Source organism: Amblyomma mixtum, chromosome 3 (assembly GCF_055824585.1).
Source record: "Amblyomma mixtum isolate Tamu chromosome 3, ASM5582458v1, whole genome shotgun sequence".
In the NCBI taxonomy this organism is placed as follows: domain Eukaryota; kingdom Metazoa; phylum Arthropoda; class Arachnida; order Ixodida; family Ixodidae; genus Amblyomma; species Amblyomma mixtum.
Genome location: NC_143014.1, coordinates 304,910,074 through 304,931,962, shown reverse-complemented (window position 1 = coordinate 304,931,962; position 21,889 = coordinate 304,910,074). Strand labels below are relative to the sequence as shown.

At 44.4% G+C, this 21,889-nt stretch overlaps 1 long non-coding RNA gene across 2 annotated transcripts; it reads right to left on the bottom strand.

Moving 5' to 3' along the window:
* Positions 1–1,825: 1,825 nt before the first annotated feature.
* Positions 1,826–20,798, bottom strand: LOC149355456 (uncharacterized). Of its 2 annotated transcripts, XR_016291509.1 has the most exons (5): positions 20,668–20,798; positions 14,692–14,855; positions 12,993–13,187; positions 9,534–9,817; positions 1,826–5,157 (listed from the first exon to the last, which is right to left on the bottom strand). It is a non-coding gene; the product is annotated as an uncharacterized LOC149355456 (long non-coding RNA). The 2 variants fall into 2 exon arrangements; XR_016291508.1 differs by lacking the exon at positions 1,826–5,157 and having other exon boundaries at positions 9,150–9,817.
* Between the last annotated feature and the right edge of the window lie 1,091 nt (positions 20,799–21,889).

Sequence of the window (21,889 nt, the reverse complement as noted above, 5' to 3'; positions counted from 1 at the left end):
GTTGTAAGTCAGCGCGTGTGTTGTTTGTTCCTGTGTCCTGTGTTTGTGCTAATCCCTCTTAAGAATGTTAAACCAACTAGCCTGCACCAGCACCCTTGTGAATCACAGGGCAGTGGTGTATCACTTAACCGCTGCACTACTGCACCAAGAGAGGTATGAGGATGGCCTGGACTCTATTAGTCCTGCATATATGAGAATTAACCCATTATGCTATCACATCATACTCTTCAAGCAGAGTTTAAGTGTCCCCTCCAGTTTTGTTTAAAAAAAATATGACCAGCTGAGATGAAGTGTTTTATGCATGCCATCAAACAAGAGTTGCACCCGTCAGCACCTCTCTCGTGCGCTGTTAAAATGTTCGCAAACAGGTCCTGAACAAGAGAAAGATGCCAAAGAAAGCTTCAAGGCTTTGATGGTGCCGGCCCTCAAATGCATAGGGCTACCCTTTAAAGTCTCTGTCTCAATCACAGATCAACTCAATGCCGGAAAAGCAGAGGCTTTTCTCACTTCATACTCGACCTATATGTGGTTTATACGGTACTCCAAAGGGCTGCACTACGGCACCTCTTTCTATCTTTCTTATTTCACTCCCACCTTCCTCCTTTTCCTCGCAGCATGGTTGAGGTGTCCACTGAAAAGTGAGATAGTTATCATGCTTTGCATTTCCTGATAACCACTCATACTGCATTTTAGCACTGAAATAGCACTAATGTATAAGCATCAATATTAACATGGCATAGATGTACCCACATTGACATCCACACGCTGGCATTGACATAAGCATTCATGTATCGGCATTGACATCATCATACTGGTATCAACACATCTCCAATAACCCCTCTTGTGGCCAAAAAGCAAGGTTTGCAGAATTCCAAAAGTTCATCAGACTAAACAGGAAAGCCAAGTGAAACATGAACTGGTCCAGAATTTTCCCGCCCTCTTTGGTGCGTCTGCCCATACAATCTTTCGATGGCTTCCCACTTAGTCGTAAACAAACCATATTCAGCTTTTCGTGTTCGGTCTCTGGGTGAGAAAACGTGTTGTATAAGTTGGTGTGGCATAGTGCAAATGCCAAGTGCTTAGCTTTAGTCAAAGGACAGGGGATCATCACCTGCAACCTCCTTTTAATGCTGTCAAACCTTCACATTTCTTTGAACCATGAAAGTTTCTACACTAGCTATGGTAATTTGAATCATAGGGTAACAGCTGTTCCAACAGCAGTCGAAGAGCCCGACATGTCCAAAGAAATTTTTGGACAAACTTTTTACAGCCGAAACCAAACCTTGCACATGTAATTAGATGCACCATGAGAAATGCAGGAGGTCCCATTTCAGTTTCTGACTTTGTAATCTTCATCCCTATAGTATTATCATAATGTGACACATCAACATATTAAGTGGGGAAGCTGGTCTTAAAAACATTTTTTATTATCGTAGTAAGAACACAGAAATTTTCAGGGAACTTGTGTTTTTGCATGCCGAGTCTAAATATGCCATTTAAATTCGTGTAAAGCTTGTGCTTGTGCATTACGTATATGCTACGCAGCATGTTGTCGAGACCATTAAAGAAATTTTGCTGTAGGAATCTTGCTAAAATACATGCCATTGGTTTTTGTAGCATCAAGGAATGCAATAAGGCTAAAATCATCATTCTGCCTGTCGTAGAACTTGAGTCGCAGGGTTTTGAAGTTACCATTCCAGAAATAGGAATACAAACTTTTTTACCATTTTTTTAAGTGGCAACTTCAAAACCCCATAATTCGACTTCTGTGATAGGCAGGATGATACCATATATACTAGTGTAAGTGCTGCACTTTCTTTTCCTGGTTTTGACGGGGTGTGGCCCTTACACGGGACCGGCATTTTTCGAACTAAGCAGAGCCCTGATTATGCATCCCTTTTTTATTCTGCGACGTGCTGTTTTATAATCAATTAGTGCAGTCTCAGCAAATCCTTCAAATACATAATGCATTGAAAGTATGGCACAAATTAACCGCAAAAAGTAAAAGTTTGCTAGATCAGTTTACTGGCAAACATCATGTGATTATAATTTAAGATCAAGATCCTCCAAAAGTCTGGCGCCTGTCTGACCAGCGGTTCAAACTGGAACGCCACCTGTGCGACATGCATCCGTTAGGGAGAGGTGGCATATACATGGCCTGTTTAACTGCGTGAGCTTCAGTGTGGAAGGCCTTGCGGAAATCAATGAAATGTTCATTTTAATGTGAGGTTATTGTGTGACAGTAATCTAGTAACAAGATTACACCATTTATAGTAAACTATGACTAGATTCAAAGCACATTGCTGCAGCTTCGATGCGAAGCGCAATAGGCCTAGTGACACCAGGCGAACAGTGATCTGCTACAGTGCCCAAGGCTAGTGGGTGGTGTGTCACCACAAAGAAATGGCCCGCTTGCGAGTGTGCACCCTATTCTAGTTTTTTGCACAGCATAACGTTTTGTCTTTTCTGGTGCGAACGTTGAACGCAAAAGACAAGTGAGCAGCACTGCAGCACCACATGTTAATTGTTCCAGGCAAAGCCGGCCTGCAGGCCGACTCGTGCATGGTCGTACTGTGTCGCAGGCAGTTATCCTCTATCAGATCCCAGCGTAACGTACGACATGGCCAGAATTATGCACATGTGAAGCAATTCTTTTGGCTGACTTTTGTTTGCCGAATTACTGCTACCAAGTTAGTTTGGAGTGCGGTTCTTACACAGAGACAGCCCTTGCACAAGTATATTCGCTAATTTTAACCTTTTCGCATTTCTTTATGTCAAGACAAACCAATGGCATGCAAGTCAGCCGGCGAAATTTCTTCAAAGCTAGCTCTCGGCAAAAAACTTGCAAAACATATTACATAAGTCCACGAGAACTTGTTTTATATGAAATTAAATGACATAGTATCTAAAGTCAGCACACAAAAATACAAAGATTTAAGAAATGTAACTTCAATAATAATTTTTTTTCTATGATCAGTTTTCCCTTATTAAAATAGATGCCAATTCTGAAGCAGTAAGACAAAAAACAACTTTTTCTCTGCAGTGATACCACTCTGTGAAAAAACAGCAAATCCCGGTTCATCTGCTCCATGGAGGCAATGCACTGATTGAGGATTAGCACATTCTGTTTCAGCGACTCATTCTCCTTCATCAGGGCCTCATTCTTGGCTAAAAAGAGAAGAGATTGGGTGAAACATTGTGCTCTGTGAGTTGCATCAAGTAGATCTAGTTACTGACACAGGAAGTCCTTGCACTGAATGCCACAGAGCTTCGACACTTCGATGCCACGCCACTTTGCTATCAATGCAATGTGCCTTCTGCCATTGTTGATTTATGTGCAGGTGTTATCCAGTGCCACCAAGACAAAAAAAGGTAGCAAATGACACAGCAAGAATAATAGCACTACAAAAGAATTGTGACAGCTGCAGAGCACTTTAAAAAAATATAGGACAGCGCAGGAAACATTTTAAGTTTCAAATTCAACATATTATGAGAGGCTAAGGTAGCCCGCTAAAGCGTTCTGTGGACACCTTTACTTACACCAATGCTCTACAAAAGATAATTTTCCTTTGGGGAACCCCAGTGGAATTATTAAAATGCTGAGGAATCCTGCTCCTCTTGGCTTTCATTATTTTTTGCCTGACTTGCATGCCGCTCAAAAACAAGCCCCAATGGAATTCATAACGGCTGGCCGTATAGCCAACAGCCTGTTAAAAATATATTACAGTGCAATTAGTCAAAAAACAAAGTGGTTAAAAACAATGGAGACTGAGGAATGCATGGATCTTGGTGTTCAGGGAATCCAAAGAGCACTCCCAAGGAACCCAAAGGCTCCACAGAAATCAGTTTGAGAATCCTGGTCCTACATTTTCGTTCAGAAACACTTCTGGAGCTGTTTGAACAACAAATATAGATGCCTTTAAAAAGGAAAGAAACCAAGGTTGTGAGCTTTCCACCTTGGTGACAGCACTCACAGCTCAATTCTGCTATGCTCTTGTGTGCCTGCAGAATGAGGCCCTTCACATTACTCGCTGCACTGATGGCCTGCTCCTTCTCTGCAGCCAGCTGCTAGCTCTCCTATAAGAAGGGTAGACAAGCAACCGAGATTCACTAAGTCCTACCAAGCCAACCGATCACAACTAAGCTGACTACTTTCAGCTGCTCAGCACAAGACAGTGGTTTCAGCACTAAGCTGCAGTATTCCCCATTAAAAATCAAGGTAAAATGCGAGAACTTTGATTCACGAAGTTTCAGTGCAGGTGGACTCTCCTGAAGCTAGGGTGAGCTGAAGGGAGTTTGTGACAAGCTCAGAGAGTACAGAGGAGGCTGCATAACTGCGAACAGAAGAAGAGGCCAAGCCAAGCAAAGACCACCAAGAAAGTTCGCATTCATTGTTGGGCACTGCTTATATCTGCCACAAACTTCAGAGAAGATTGCAAGAACAACTAACGGTCCATGTAGAGGATTCTATTGCACAGCATCCCCCACTGTTTACTACGCCTATGTATGGCAATAGTCAGTAACAGCTATAAGTTCTAGCAGCATCATACGGTTAATAGGCAAGCCTGGTACACCAAATGTGGCTAGGCAAGAATAGCAACAGCATTCATGGCAACATGTTACTGTATTGGCCATACTAGCTGTAGGGGCGTGCTAAAGTTTGAGACCCTGAATGCCTCGAATTAGCTGATGCTGCTGCATACAGAAGATGCCACAAATACATATTGTGACAAGCGGTGCCACTCCTGTCTGCTCCTCATTCATTCTTTGTGTTATACTAACAATGTCACAGAAACAGGAAATGTGCCCTCAACAGCTGTCACTGCAAAAAGTATGCGCAAGGCCAAATGAAGAATGCGAGTGTAAGGAACAAGCTGCTTTCAACATCAAAAGCCATTGTTAGCCTGTACTTCAAGCCAAAAGAAGAGGGCAAAACTCACAACCTTCCTCGTCCATCTCCCTGGATGAGGCTGGCTTGGAGCTTCTGGAGGTGGCGCACACTGGCGTTCAGTTCCGAGTGTGCCTGCGCCTCCTTTCTGGTGGCCCGTCGGGCCTCCTTAATCATCGTGCAGCACTTCTTCATGGTCTCCTTGGAGGCCTTAACCTCCTTGCACTGGCTTTGGTAGTGGCGCACTAAATTTTTCACCTGTGTGCATGCTACAACAATAGTACAAATTGCTAAGGATTCATCACCAAAGCTCTGAGGTGCAACCCTCGCCTGCTAATGTGCCCTTCGACAAAGTGGGACTTTTTTTGACTAAACAAATAAAAAAATCCAGGAATGAGAAAGGCCAGGTGAAAGAAGGGGTGACAAGAACTGCAGTGGACTCAGTAATGGAGTAAAAGCTAATCAATTCGAACTGCACGGGAAAGCCAAAGCAGTTTTAATTAACCAAAGTTCATTCGAATGAGACTGAACAGAAAATGCCACACTGTATTTACTCGACTCTGTGACTCAGGCTATGAGGGACGCCATAATGAAAAGCTCCGGAAATTTCGACGAAAGGGGTTCTTTAACGTGACTCACATCCAACACTACATGAGCCTCTAGCACTTTGCCTCCATCACAACGCAACCACTGCAGCCGGGATCGAACCCGCATCTTTCGGGTCAGCAGCCGAGCACCACACCCCTAGTGCCACTACGGTGGCTCAGAAAGATAAGACAAAGAAGTGCAGCAAACATCAGTGAAAGCTCCGTGCAATTCATTATTTTCGAGCACCGCCATAGTAAGTTTGAAGCACTGACAACCCTGCAATGCGTCCAATTGCTTGTAGTATCTTGACACTTGTCGCGTGATCCATCGCCCAACAAAAGTTACCACAGCAAGTTACTGAAGCCTTTGAAATTACTACCAACAAGCAGCAGTTGGGTACAAATTTCGGAGGTCATGCCACTAGTTTCAACCGCCCTGCTGCCCCCGAGTGCAGAGAGAGGCCCCATTCACCTGCCTTTTCTAGCCTCACACAGTGTTTTTAAGCTTTCCATATCACCTCTGAAGAGGCAGTGCAACCTCATGGGTGTTACTTGGTTGCCCATGTGCCCAGACTGCCCAGGAGGTGCAGCACGCAGTTCAAACTATCAATGGCAGAACTAATTTGAATCAACAGGCTGTTTTACACAGACTCCAATGAAGGATAAGAAAACCAAGTCTTACAGCTCTAAATATATAGAAATTAGAATTATTAAGGTCCAACTTGGAGTCAAACCTCGTTAATTCATCCCCCGTTAATTCAGAAAATCAGATAATTTGGCCTCCCTACCTCCTCCCATCAAAAATGTACATAATTCAACGGAAGCACACACTCGTTATTTCGGAGTGAAATCGTGCATGCACCGGTTAATTCGGACTGAAGACATGCCAGGAACAGCGTTGAAGTCAGTTTTCAAGACACGCATTGCTACTGTCATCATCCGGAAGACAGTGCAGGGCCGGAAACCACACTCCAATCTGAAACAGGAAATACGCGATGGGCAGAACTGCTACAGTAAAACCTCATTTAATTGGCTCCCGCTAATTCGGGAATTCAGACTGCTGCCGGAGTCCCGCCAAACGCCCACGTGAGTCTGTGGTGTCGAAGCACGTTTATTCGGAGCCACGGGGCTCACATTGATTAATTCGGATGTGCCACCAAGGAGCGCCGTGCTGAGCTATGACATGCTCGACAGGTTAACGTCCAAATATTCGTCCACAGCCCTGAATTGCATATTCTCCCGTGCCCCGCTGATGTGTGTGCAAAGGTAGGCGTGTTAACAGTCAGCAGGTTCCCGCAGATAAGCCTGGAGTGTATCTGGCCTCATAGTTTCGTTTTCGGAGCTTCGCCACGAGCCCACAGCAATGGCGGCTATGGGCTGCACATATCAGTGAGCCAGCCAAGCCGCACACTGTTCAACTACCCTCTTGCTGATCATTTTTTGTTTGTTTCTCGAAGGCGTCTTGCCGCTCCAGTGCCCACACCCATGGAATTCATCCTGTTGCCCTCATAACTCACTGAGTGTAACCTCCGCCACTTCGTTTCGGTCAGCTACGACATGCGGGAAAGCCTACTTGCAGAATTACGCATAAGGCTCCCGAAGGGGCGAGTCGAAGTGTCAAAACAGCGCAAGCGATCATGTAAAAACCCTGCCCATTGCACAGTACATTGTAACCCATGCATCTTTTAAGTGGGCATAATGGTAGGCATATCAAGTTCAGAGGGCCCCTGTCACTAGGCCAATATATAGCCTGGCAGCGTAGTTTCAGTTTCAGAGCTTCACCGTGGGAGAGCGGCAACTGCAGCTGTCGCCCTGTGCATTCACCAGTAGTCCAATCCAAGCAAGTACCGCTTTTGGACACCAATTAGAGCGTCACTGGTCATTTTTTTCTTCCTTTTTAGAAGTAGTCTCGTCGTTCCGACACCAATGTGCGTTTTCCCCTTGCTTGCATTCACGTCATTCTTCCAGTATGCTGGAACTGGGCAGTTGTCATGGGCCTAGAAGCGTTCACACGATGAAGCAGCCTCATAAGGCTTTAATTACCGCGTTTTCACATTTTCAGCAGTTTTTTTTTTCAAGGGCCGTGAGAGATTTTATAAATCGACCTTAGAATAACCCAGGCATTTCTTTCTCTCCCTTGAACAAAGAATTAAGGAGGTTTTACTGGCCATCATGCTATGTTTTGCAGGCAGTCTTTCACTTTATGGATTTCATTTTCCATGCGCTTATACAGGTTGGATACTGTTATGCTGTCTAATCAAATAGTATGCATTTTTCTGCACTTCATACTTTTTATACGATGCTGAGGCAATCTAGTTTTGCTTATTTCAGTTGCAAAGACCATACACTATTTTGAAAAAGTAAGGGCAACAACTTTTCCTTGTTTATCATATTCTGAAATAATTTTTCTTTGTACTGAGCAGATATTCGATATTTGAAGCCATTGTTTTTCATATTCGTGTTTGATTTTTATTTGAAAATTTCAATTCACACATCCTTAGTGATAATTATCTATTTTAGTCATCACATTTTGTGTTATTACGTTATCGATTTCATTTACGTCTTGTAGGAGTACCGCATTTGCATGATTACAACACAGCTACGAACAAAACAGAAGTTTGATTCCACGTGAAAATCAGTGCTTTGTGTGAACACAATATCATCTTCCACAGCCTCAGGGTCATTTAAGCAATAAGAAATTGGTAAGGGTTTAATGAAGTTATTAAACTCAGTAGACGTACAAAACCAGGTGTTGATTCTTCAGTTGAAGGGGACACTTAAGCTCCATCTTAAGAGCATGGTGCGATATCTTTAGTGGGTTAATGACCACATATGCAGAGTTGTTCATTCTCTACTTGACATTCATAGATGGCAGCGAGTCCTCATACCAGTACGAGCGTGGTGGCACAGCGGTAAAGCGATGCGCCACTGCACTGTGAGGTTACTGTTTCTGTCACAGCCACCAGTAGGGATTGTGCGACCCATTTTGCTCTTCTCCAGCAACCTCTCATGCAGCTGGTGCAACAGTCCTATGAATTACTCTGAGTTACTACCTGAGCTTATCTGAGTAACTTGGGTAAGCTCGGGTAGTAACTCGGGTTGCTAGGCAACTGCATAAGACCAAACGAACGTATGTACGTACGGTGACAAGATTCTTGGTAGGTGCGGGTGAGCGTGCGAGTGCTTTTGCACTAATACTTCAGAAATGCGTGTGAAACAGCCAAGCCTGGCAAACAAGCCCATGTAGTGTCACCACATCTCTGCTTCTTGCCACAGCTGCTTTGTGCTATGCACTGTCCTACACTGCAAATGTTTGCCCTTCCCTTCTCTACTCACCTCTGCTTAATGATTGGTTGCAAGAATTTACTTGGGAAGAGCAACAAAAACCCCACCTGTGGCAACATCTACCATCACACCATTACAATAGCATCATACCTTAAGGCAGAGCTCAAGTGTTCCCTCCAATTTTTTATGACATCCGAGTTCACTACAGAGTTGAACTGTATGAAAAACAACAAAAAGTGCAGGAATGGAACAAGCGAAGATGAAAAGTACCACCTTCATTCCTCCAGCTTGTCTTGTTTCTGCACTGATTCTCTTTTGCGATGCTTCAGCTTCCATTCCTGTGGATGGATTTGTATTTGTTTCCTCAGCTTTACTTCCAATGACTCCTTTCACAAAATGATTCACTGCCAAAAGAAGTGCAAGCTTGCCTGCAATAAGATCTAAGCTTCTCCTCCTTGTCAGACCTGAGGGCCTGCAGCAACACAGCTTTACAAGCCACTTGTATTTCAAATTGCCAAAACAGATCCTTGGTACACCTGCTTTCAAGAGAGACATTTGTAAAAGCCACTGGTTTTCAAATGGTCCCACTTACAAAACCACTTGCTTTCAAGTGGGGCCATTAGAAATCAACTGGGACCATTTGTAAAAGTTACTAGCTTTCAAGTGGTCCAACTTGCACAACCACCTACTTTCAAGTGGGACCATTTGAATTCCCACTTGCTTTCAAGTGGGACCACTTGACAACAAATGGGACCATTTGCACTGCCACTTACCTTCATGTAGGACCACTTGAATTCTGCTTCATATTTCACCTGAGTTACTTCAGCCTTGAGCTTCTTGTCTTGAAGTGGGCTGCCTGGAGCTCCTTCTTCCAGTCCTTGTGCTGTGCAGCCAACTGTGAGGACAGCTTAGCTTGCACGGTCTTGGTCTTTTCCTCAGCCCCCTTTATGCGGTGCTTGGCACCAGCCAGCTCGTTCCTGTAGGTGGCCAACTGCCTCTTGACAGCAACCATTTCTGTGCCATGGTTATTTGTCTCCCACTTAGGCTGGTGTTCTCCCTGCACAAGGCACCAGACACATAAAAGTGATAAGATTCTGAACAGATGACACTAGAATAGGGGTTCTCAATCTTCTTAGCCTCAGGGAACAGTAAGCGGACACACAGGTAGCACTTGCCACTCAAAAAATGCCCAAATTCAAAAATGAAAGGTCGGCTGTAAAGTGAAACAGCCTGCTACAAGTAATGGCAGGATGATCATTGTCCCGGAATAAAGTGCGTAATGGAAAGGCAGGGGTAACGGCGTTAATAGATTTAGGTGCTCAGGGCACCCAAAAAGCACTAAACTTTCCAAAAGTAGTAACCCTTTTATTGCGAAAGCAATACTTGCACTTTCACGCCTTTGCCGTGCCGCGGCGGTGACCACCATTGACCTTCATTTGACCTTGATTGTATTAGATTGGATTGGATTGGAGTGGACTGGATTGGATTAGATTAAGTTAAATTACATTGGATTGGAATGAATTGGATTGGAGTGGATTGGTTTGAATTGGATTGGATTGCATTGTATAACCATGGCGTAGGTACGGTAACCCTTTTAGTAACCTTTTTTGAGTAGTAACCCTTTTTGAGAACCCATGCACTAGAAGGCTATCAAGCAAAATAATAAATGGAATGATTATTCAGACTATCTACAGACTGCCAAAACATCAGAAAAATCAAATTTAAGTACAAATACTTTTTGCCAAGTTCCTATTGCCAGTATGATGAAAGAAGGGGTTGGCAGTTCAGTGCATATTCTGATGCTTCACATGACAATCTCGCCATGGGTTGTGTACACAGATGACAGGCAACAATCTCTTGAGCTCAGTGTTCGATGGCTGTACTGCAATTGGCCCATTGCAGATGAATGCGACAGCTAGGGTGATCTAAAGACGCAAAAGCGAATCCGCTGCTGTGAGAACTGTGCTGTGACTGCCATAAAAAAGACGCAAAACAAAATGGTGAACATCGGGGATAGAGAAAAGAAAAATAATACAATGGCTGAAACAAGTGCTTTGTGCACAATGACCTTTTTAATTTGGCCTAGAAAATACAGCTTAAAACCAATAACAACACTGGCGATAAGTTTTTGTAGGCACACTACGGTGGCTTGCACGTATAATGAGAGACATTTTAAGAGCCTGTCATCAAAGTTGCAGCTGTACTGCATTTTATCACATGTACGAGCTCCTCGCTTGAAAAGGCATCACCATACTCTTCTCCTTGCTCTCTCCATGAAGCCGCAAGCCTCCCATGCGCTTCGCTTCTGCTGCATCTTTGCCTATTCAGGATGAAGGACTAATCACGTTTTAGCAGTGGTTGACGTCCTAGAACGTTACGAGCTTGCAACCAAGCATGGGCTATGTGCATACCTGGTGAGAATATTAGACCTGATACTTGAGAAATTCCCTTTCAGCTTGAGTTCAGCTCTATTAGAACCAAGTTTTCGATCGCTCTTGAAGGCTGAAATTAACAAGGGTCCACTGGTGGTGGTGCCTTAGTGAATGCGAATGAGGTGCGAAAAATTGCGAGTAGTCAGTTGCGAAGCATTCAAAACATCAGGTGCTCCAATACATTAGCACCATGAGCCATGTCGCAGTGCTGTGAAAAAGTTCTAGTAGTCAAGCACGTTCAAAAAATCAGGTGCCCAAATGTTCACTTTGCAACTGTACTAGAAACACTGAGGATAACTCGTCATTAGATAAATCAGGCACACAGCTAGACCATAGGATCTGTCAGTAAGACCTCTGCTTAGCCCTGTCCTGCACCAGCTTCAAGAAAACCCCTCAAGCATGTATTTTCCAACTTCATCTTTTGCCTAATTACTGTCTGACGTCCACTCTAGCACAACACAGTCCAGCAGTTATATACGGCTTTCCACAGCATGCATCCTACTCAAGCCCACTCTTAATTCCAGCCAGAATATTGCCACGTATCATTGTAGTGTCCGTTCGTTTGCGCTCAAGGCCGCAGGAAAGGGTTGTTATCATTTTTGTTCAAGACGCGAGAAGCGACCGGACTAATTTCGATTGATCACAGCCATGAAGAGCTGCATCTACGTGTTTCCACATTACTCTAGATGATCTCAACCTGTTATCTCGAAGTTTCCTTGCCGGCTTCAAATTGAATGATGCCACGAGCAGCAGGCATTCATAGTTCGACGACTGACGAGCACGTTTGTTGCTTACGCCGCCGCCGAGTGATTCAGTTCTTTTGCGGGCGCAAGTCAGCCTAAATAAAGAGCTTCGTTTCCAAGTCTTGTTGGTGTCTTCGTGACCACTGGACTGCCGTCACTACAACGTGACAATATCAACCCATCTGTTCTCAGGACCACACACCTTTTTTTTTCTCCTAAAAGTATGGACACCTAATTTTTGGGTGTGTGTTTTATCTTTGTAATGAGGCATAAGGCATTATTATACATGGATTACCACCTGGTATTCTCAGGTGGTAGCTTCAAAGACAGCTTCTGGATTCCAACAGACACAGAATGTGCAGGATTGAAGCCGCCGCTGTGAAACAGCATGGAAAAGAATGCATCTTGCAACTTCGGTCACTCCACGCATGCCCCCTCACTGCTGTAGCCCTTCGACAAGCAGCTGCAAAGGGAGGTAGAAAGCCATCACGGAGCATTTTGGAAGTTCTGCGCAAGAGGAAGAATCTCAAGAACCACAAAGCATTGCAAATTTTTCCACATGCTGTATTGGGCTACTGGTTTCCTGGCTGGAATGATTTTTTCTCTGTGGACCTGTAAATAAGATAACAGCAGGATTGTACTCTACTACATGCAAGCCTACCATTATGCCACTACGCATGCATAAAAAAATTGGAGGGACACCCTCAAACTGTGAAAGCTTCCTTACCTCAGTAAGGAAGCCTCCACTGCAGTGAGGCTTTCTCATGTCAGTCTGAAAGCTTTCTTACTGGGGAGCCCTAAGCAAAGTCCTCCTCAATGTAGCTGCCTTCATATGCCCTTTCATCACTCCTGGCCCTAGAGGAGGGCTTGTCCTCACTACTGCCAAAAGTGACTCTGCACACTCACGTGGGCAGCAATACAAGATACAAGGACATGAGCCAGGCATGAGCACAATTGAGCAGGCACAAAAAAAATGGCAGCATGGATTGACCGCTACACGGGCGACTACACTCAATTTTTTACCCATGACTGTGAATTTGCATGCGATGAAGTGTACCTGTATCCTCCAACAGCTAGGTCACTTCACAATGTGATGAATCCAGTGGAAGTATACTCCGAGGAAGAATTTGCGTTCAGATTCCATAGTGGTGCGGCTTGGTCACACTCGTCCATGCGGGGCGAGAGCTAGAGAAATCTGCTGCCGCCGAGATGCTGCCTCGCTCACACCTCCCGGCCACCACGTCACTGAATGCTGTGCAGAGATATGGTTAGAAAAGAGCAATGAATTGACGCTGTCTATATATCATATGCGTATGCATGCTTACGTATGCTAAACGCAGGTATCTTGCGGGATGTTATGCCACTTCTCACATTCTCACTATTAGTTCAGTGCATGCAAAGAGCGACACAACGACATCTCGATAAAAGATTATGGGGCTATTCCCTTTGCTTCTCGTGGGCAAGTTTTCTGCATAGCTCAGCCTTGTGGCACCATCTGGTTGTTAGGACGGGAACCATTTCTGTCAACTCAACACAATTCTTTCAAGCCTAAAAGTGGCAGAATCGTCAATATAAATACAAATAATTAAGCAAATTTATTACTTATACATTTCCATAGGGAGAGATGAGATGAAACAAAAGACCGATGCCCCATTTATGGCCTGCAAATGGATTGAAAGGCAATAATAAAGATGAATTCGGAACAAATCAAAGGGTCCTAGAAGCTGTATCGAAGGGTGCCACCATGTTTGTCACCACAGGAATGCAACTTCCTACTTGGTGCCCTATTGGCCGATGGGAATCAGCGGACTTTTCCGGTGGCAGAAATCGGTCTTGTACCAATCAGTGCTCCTGTATGTCAGTAATCAATTAAAGATTTGTGCGATTAATTTTTTATTGAATAAGGGAATTTGCGTAAAGCTTGTGACGGAACCCTCAAACCCAGATATGTGGCATGCGTTCCTTACTTGAAGAGAGGCAAGGAGAGCTTTCAGAGTAAGCTGGCTTCCTCCATCAACAATTCGCAGAAAGGAGGCCTCACTCAAGTTTACGAAGTCTTAGAAGGAAAGGAAGCTAGCCGAGTTTGGGACTTAAGCTCCTCCTTAAGGGTGTGATCTACTAGCATAATGGGTTCATTGTCACATATCCAAAAGGTCTTTCTCTACTTTACATTGATATATCCCTGGGAGTCCTCATACCCCTCCTGGCACAGTGGTGCAGCAGTTAAGTGATGCACCACTGCCCTGTGATGGCAGGTGCTCCCAGAGGTGGACTGCAGTCCAGGTTGCTCTTCCCAAGCAACAAATCATTAATTCAACTGCCACCTGCCACGGTGCACAGTTTGCTCACAATCCGGTGGGCAGATTGTGATGTCACAAGGTCTTGTGACCTAGATGGTCCACCTGCCTCCCTGGTTGTTCTCTGGGCACCACCTGCCAAGGTCATGCTAGCGCTTTTTCACACCCAATGTCAACAATGCCGAAAATGCTGACACCGGATTTTCTAGGTGACGGGCCTTTAATGCTCTCACATTAAAAATACGAATATTGCACGCTGCTGCACTCTAACCGCAATAATGCAATCTGTGAACAGTGTCAGAACAACAAACCGAGGCTCATGCGAGCTTGTGCAAGGCCTCTGGGTCTGTGCAGCTCGACTGCTCCAGCAGCTGTTTGGCACGCTGCTGCCAGCGTGGCACCTCTGTCTACAGAAAGGCTGCATACGCCTGCAGGTCCTCGGTCTGGTGGGCCACCTACCTGTGAGCCTCTTCCTGCAGCCAACCAAGCTCCCCCTCAAGTGCTGTGCACCTCTCTTCCAGCTGCTGCTTCCTGTCAGAAAGCTCCGACTGCTCATCTCGAATGGCCCAGTTGCTCTCCATCAGCAGCTGCACCATCTCCTCCTTGCGCAGTAGCTCTGCATGCTGCAGGGCATCACTGATGACACGAGGCAGCAATACACGCAGAAAGAGGAGACGCCCAAAGGCCAACCCTTCAACTGGGGAGCATGCCCTGATGCATGCTTCTATGCTTTCACACTGGGGCAGATTACGCAATGACAACAATTTCAAAACAGTCTCAAACTGTCCATAAAGCCCCGCTGCTAATGGTCGATGTGACCCCCGGTCAATCCCAACTAGTAGGAGTGGGCCTTTGAGTCCATTTTGACTGTTTTTAGACTGTTATCTTTGCATAATTCAACCCTTGGTGGGCACTACAAAAGTCTCAGCTTGTTTTCTTTTGAATGCACAAAGCACACCTTGTACATATTAACTGCTTCAACCTATGGAACCTAATATCAACTGGGTCAAAATAAGTAGTCTTTGCATGATAAGTGACGAAACACTACTGTTTTCAGTGGGAATCACAAAGTCTGGGGCATGGATGCTCAAAAGTGATGCAAGCCACTCTCTGTGCTACATGCTGCTTTAAGGCATCTCTCTCACTCACAAGCACACACACACTCACATGCATGCTTGCATATCAAAAATGTTTGAGGAAACAAGAATTGGACTTTGAGATGTCATAATTACCTTATCAAGACTATCAAGGAAACGGAAGCTGGGTTCTATTTATTGCATTTATTTTTGACAAAAACGTGCTCAGGATGGTTGGTAAATAAAATGTAGGTATGATCATTTGGATCAATGAGGCGGAAATGCGATAGCAGTCTTCTTTCACTCTCTAATCCATTTCAGTTCTAATTCTATTTGAGTTATTATCACTGGATTTCCACGGTTTTAAGCCCCTCGAATGTAAGCCAAACCCCCATATCACAAGTCAGGAAATAAAAAATTTAGAGGTCGCTAAGCTTCCCCTCTAAGAGCAGAATGCCATTATCGGCTATTAGCCACTATCAACTGCCACGCACGAGCATGCCTGTGGGCATATTCCGAAAAGAAAATGTATTACCGGATATAACTTAAAAAACAGCAGTTGGAAACATGGCCATGGCCCACGGCATCTTGCATTACTCTGCTAGCCAATTAAAACAGCAAATGAAATCAACTTTTTAATATTTGACTTTACTGAACAAGCCAGGTTCCATAATTTTAGAGCTTATATTTTTTGTTTTTCCTCTTATTGTTTATGTTATAATTAATAGTTTTAACAAAGAACTACTTTTTACTTGCTCTTTATCGACAGCTGCCACCAGTCTAGGTGAATGGGGAAGGGGCGCCAGTTTAGCGCATCGATATCGCAGCTGCTCAAGGCCAGCACCAAGAGTGATGTGATCGATGCACGCAGCAAAAATGCAACCAGCTGTAGCCTCCCTGCTCTCTCATTTTTCTCGCCTTTGTTTATGGTGCCATGCATTGGTTTGGATTGTAAGTTGACCCCCCCACTCCGGATTCTCAAATTTTAAAAATAGGTCGACATACAGTCTTGTAAATATGGTATACCCAATTCTGAGTCCATAGTCTTTCACTCCCCATTCCACTGCAATTGATTCTTTTCTAATTATCACTATGCAACTATGCAAAATGTGTTGCATTGCTAGATTGCTGCGAGTCCTCATGCCACTACCGGTGCAGCAGCACTGTGGCTAAGCAATGCGCCACTGCACTGGCAGCTGGCTGTTACAAACGCAGCCACCGGTGGGGCTTGTGAGACCCAGCTGCTGCTCTTACCAAGCAATATGAGAAGGAATAGCTCCTGCAAGCCTCATTTCTGCACATAGTTCTTCAGAAGGCTGTACATTTTGCAAGTAGGCCTGCTGTTCTCTGAGTCAATTTCTTAGTCATTTTCATTTTTGCTGAGTCATTCTGTGTCTGGCACCTCTTTCCTCTACCGTACCAGTGGAGAGGGGAATAGTTGACAGGTGGCAGATGGAGCGAGGCAAATTTCCTAAACACCACCTATCAGGTGAAGGCTTCACATAGACGCTGATGCTAACGGACAGTTTTTGTCTTCATGACCATCCTAATTAAGAAAAAAACTTCCCAGTTGCAGGGCTAATTCTGTGATCTATAATTAAAAGTTCAGGCCACAAGTTTAGTACTTGAGGATGAACATGTGCATTCTTAGCTCTGCTACTCATCTCTACACTGCATGATCATCTCAATCTTCCAATTCTATCCACATGACACAGCAGTAGTACAATGAATACCACCCTTCTCTTCCCTCCTATTCCCTTTCCAGTGAGGGCAATGAAGTGTAAGCAACAGCCGTACAACTGCCCCACGGGTAATTCTAGGATTTTCAACCACCATTGCAGTATTCCACAGTGGGGCTCTATGTCTGAGACACTAGTCACTAGGGTAGTGCCGCGCTTGCTTGCACACACCACGTCTGCGTCCACGAGTAGCAAGGCTAGACTGACCATACGAAAACAAGTTGACCTTGACAAAAACTTATGCACTCAAAGAGAATCTGACCTAAACAAAGGGCGAAAGCACAAAGGAATCGCCATAGAAGAACAATGAGAAATGATCAGCACAAAGCACATTCCGAAAAATACAAGACCATCGAATTGCAACAGCGCCATCTACGGTATGTGACACAAAACTTGCTTTACCGCTGCCACCATATGGTTAATTAAACTCAAAATTATAATTCGTTTTCAAGGCCGGTCTCGAAGAGAGTGCTCATGAAGACTGTGTGCTCCCTATGCATGAGACCGGCCATGTCATTTTTTCACTGCACAGTTTATTAAAAGATTGGTTGGTTTATTGGGGTTTAACATCCCAAAGAGACTCAGGCTATGAGGGATGCCATAGTGAAGGGCTCCAGAAATTTTGACCACCTGGGGTTCTTTAACGTGCACTGACATGGCACAGTATACTGGGCCTATAGAATTTTGGCTCCATCGAAATTCAGTCGCCGCAGCCGGGAAGTTTGTTAAAAGTGAGACACTGTGCGGTGTTACTGTTTGCTTGCAATCAATAAATCTTGGAGCGTTCTCTATAAAACAGATCAAAAATGACACTATGTCACCTTCATTTTTAGAAAAGTTTGTAAAATTGGAACAGATCCCAAAATTGGTTTCATTATTCCAAACTGGTCGAAACATTGGACTGTATGGGTGTATAAGGGGGAATTTTCATATCTTCGTTAAGTCGAGTTTCATTTAATTGAGTTTTGACTGTAGTATTTTTTTGCCAGCACATACTTAGTACATGTAGCCAACGACTTGCAACATGGCATGCAGTAAATAAAGAGCACAGGATCATCTCATAAATCATGTAATACAGTTCATCCCAGGTATATTGAGCCTCTACGGGATCGCGAAATAGATCGTTACATAAGAAAAATTGGTCAAAATTGGTAATGACACGCCCCTTGCCAGAATGCTTTGCATCAAAGCCATAGCAGACAGTGATTTCGAACTAAGCACTGCTTATTATAAGAATAACCCCATGACTAGTACATTAAAAACAGAATAATCTGTCATCAAAATAAAAGCACTGATGGTTTCCACACTGCCTCTGGCAGTGAAGCATGCCAGGCGACAGCCACTGCTAGGCTTACCAGGTTGGCTTCATCCCATGACAGTGGTTTTGTGTGAAACCATATAAGGCAGTGCAATTATTTTCCCCACAACAAACCAGTTATTGGAGTGAGGATCCACTTCGACAAAATTTTTCTTAGTAAGCAGCCAATTTCTTTTTTTCAGATCCAAATATGCTTATCCGGTTCGGTGTCGCCAAAAATGGCTGCCAAAGTCAGTTTGCATGTTCAGTAGCACTGCTGACACTCCCTGCGCAATTGGATTTAATGAGCAGATATGGGCGCATAAAGATGTGATCCAGTGCCTACAACAGTTTTTCCAATGGCATCAGGGCTCAGACTCCGCTCTTGCTACTCGCAGCTGTTGGTGTGACTTGCCACCTTTCTACTCACTTCATTGACAAAGGCATAACAGAAATAAGTTGTGCATTCATTTTAAAGTGAAGTTATCGTGTCAAAAGTGACAGGTAACTTCAGATATTTTATGATAAGCGGTGGCTAGTTCCAAAGCACTTTCACTGTGGTTTCAGTGGAGAGCACATTAGGATTAGCAACACTGAGCAAGCAGGGCAGAAAACTACCGTCACTTGGTAGAGGAGGGCACATGGTTGCAGGAAATTCAATGCCAGCGTGGGCATACTCGTCTCGCTTCTGGACCGCAGGGAAGCATCATGCTGTTATTCTTTTTTCATTTGTGGTGCAACTAATTCAGGCAATGTGGTTCTATTTGTATTTTCAACAAGAAGTCACGTCGCCGGTTTAGCTCGTACCGCGCATCGCGAATAATTTTCGAAGAACCAAAACAGCTGCATATCTGGCATGTTATCTATCTTTCGCCTTGATTCGATGTGATTCAATGCCTTGATTTCGATGTGCATGTGACCCTTATTTAATGCACAGTGACATGTGCAAGCATACTTCATCTATGCCGAAACGCCCCAAGGCAGCATGGTCTCAGCATGGACTTGTAGGGGCATATGGCCACTATTAAATGCACAGTAACATGTGCAAGCGTACCTCGTCCACACCAAAATGCCCCGAGGCAGCATGGTCTCAGCATGGACTCGCAGGACAAAACCAGGACTTTTTATTACGTGCGGGAAAAAAAACGTGCAATTTGATAGCCAGTGAAGTGTATGTGTTTTTACTATGCAAATACATGCACTGTCCGAAATTACCGGAGCACCAAGAAAATCACGCCAAGGCACCATTTTGAAATACCAAGAATGCCAACATTGACAGGTTTTTGGAAATAAATGTTGTTCAGGAATCAATCTGGCATCGTTCTGTTCCTGTTTCATGACAACAAAATTTCCGCTTCGGGGAAATTTTTCGCGGGTCCTGTGACTTTTGTTCAGCGCGATTTCAGTATACAAGAGAATGGAGACCACCCTCAAGCATACATTTAGTTACTGTTCTCATGTAATTTTAACAGTACTCACGCTGCCAGCAGGAAGGCAGGGCCGCGCAGCAGACCAATCTTCAGGAACAAAAACTGATCCCAAGAGCACCATTAGGAGAATTGCTGATTGCAGGGGCGTGGCACACTGTCTGGTATAGTGAATGTTCCATGAATGGAAGTTCAATGTATGCAAACAATAGTGCTATACTCCTGCACAAGATTTTCAAGAGGATGCTCCCACTGTTCAATAAAACAATAATTCAATATATTCGGGATTAACTGCGGTAAGCTGTAGCTCGAAACTGTCGCACAGTAACACAAAGTTCTTTATTTTGAGGAGGAAGAATATGTCCATTTCACACTTAAGATTTGAGATTAGAATATCTGCGCACCCCTAATAATAATCTGAGTATAATAATCAGATTAAACACCTTTAGTTGCCTTTGCCTTGGCATATTAATAAAACCTACAACAATTCTATGCTCGCAATTTAGCTCACTGTCACTCATGCAACTGTGATAGAGAGTGCTGCTACACTTCCACCACTTGAATGAATGTGTAACTGTACCAGTGCAACACTGGTACAACCCTACACTAATAACTATGCCCTAAAATGTTTTCACTACAACCCAGTGTGTGAACTACCGTCCTAAACCTTCAGATAAAAAGAATGCACATGCTTAGCAAGGCCATTGGACCACACAACATAATCTGCTTCCTTGCCTTTGTAACACACCATACCACCACAGCAAGCAGTACTGCACTTCAGAAATCTGACGCACCAGACACTACATCAGGACAACACAAGCACTACACTAAGTGGATGACAGCGTAGGGCAGGGTGGGCTCTCACTGTGCCTCCACATAAGTGCCCAAAGACCCACCTGCTTAGCCAGAGAGTGCTGCACGTCTTGGTTGAGGACGTGCTCCGCATCTTTGGTGGGCAAAGTCGCCATCTGGCTGTGGGCCTGAGAGAGCTCATTTCGAGCGGCCACTAATTGCTGCTCCCATTCTTGCACCTGCAACAAGAAGGGCACGGATATGTCATGTGAAAAACCACGCCACTATAAGTGGGGTTGGGTGAGGGGGGAGGTGTGGCCATCATGATTAAGCAAGAGCTGAGCGTGCATGGTTGCGCAGCCACCGGTGCGGAGGCACCTGCTTCTTTCTACATCTTCTCTCTCTCAGTCTGCCCGCCACTGTTACCCCAAGTAACAGACACTTTGCCTTGTGAAGCTGGTACTCTCCGCCGTCCCTGCTCCCAACACGCAAGTTATCAGTGCCAGAATCACGCGAGCAACCACACAGTGGCAATGGGCACATACGGCTTGTACCAGAACTTTTTTGTTATGTCCTATTATTTTCCGCTGCTTATGAGCACGAACTGTTGTAGTGCCATGTGGTACGACGTTCCAAAAGCAAACCCAGAGGAGATGTGCCAATGGTGCTGGTGCATGTATGGTGCGTTCGTAGTGTAAAGCAGAAATTTGGGAAAGTTGGTACATGTTCGTCTTTACCTTCTTCTTTGTCATCTTTTTTGCACTGTGAGTAAAATGAATGCGTTCATTGTGTCAACTGAGGTCACTTGTTACGATCGCATGCATTTCTCTCTCGTTCGATTGTGCTGTATCGTCATGAAACTTTTCTGCCAAATTTTGTGACCCAACCCAGGCTATACAAACTGTCAATGTAGCCAGTTCGTTATATTGCGGTCAACCGCCATAACACCTTCGTTACAAGGAGGTCTCAAATACACGTGCTCCAATGTGGGGTGGCATTGGGAAACTTCGTAACATCGAAGAATTCATCATACAGAGGTTCAATTGCAACCAGGTTTAACTGTAGTAGCTACAGAGATGGTTGAAACAAAAACTGAGGTACCTCAGAAGCACCTGTCGTTCAATAGCCCTCAAAATGCACTGGTAACAATCATTGTAAAGTTTTAGCACTGCATGCCTTGTACAGATCTGATGACACACAAGGTGACATGCAAAGTTTTAGGGACATTATTGTGTCATAGGGAATGAAATTGTCAACGGCCATGCAAAATTATTTACCAAACATACAGTAGAAACAAAGAATGCGTTCTCTCATTTTGATGTTTTA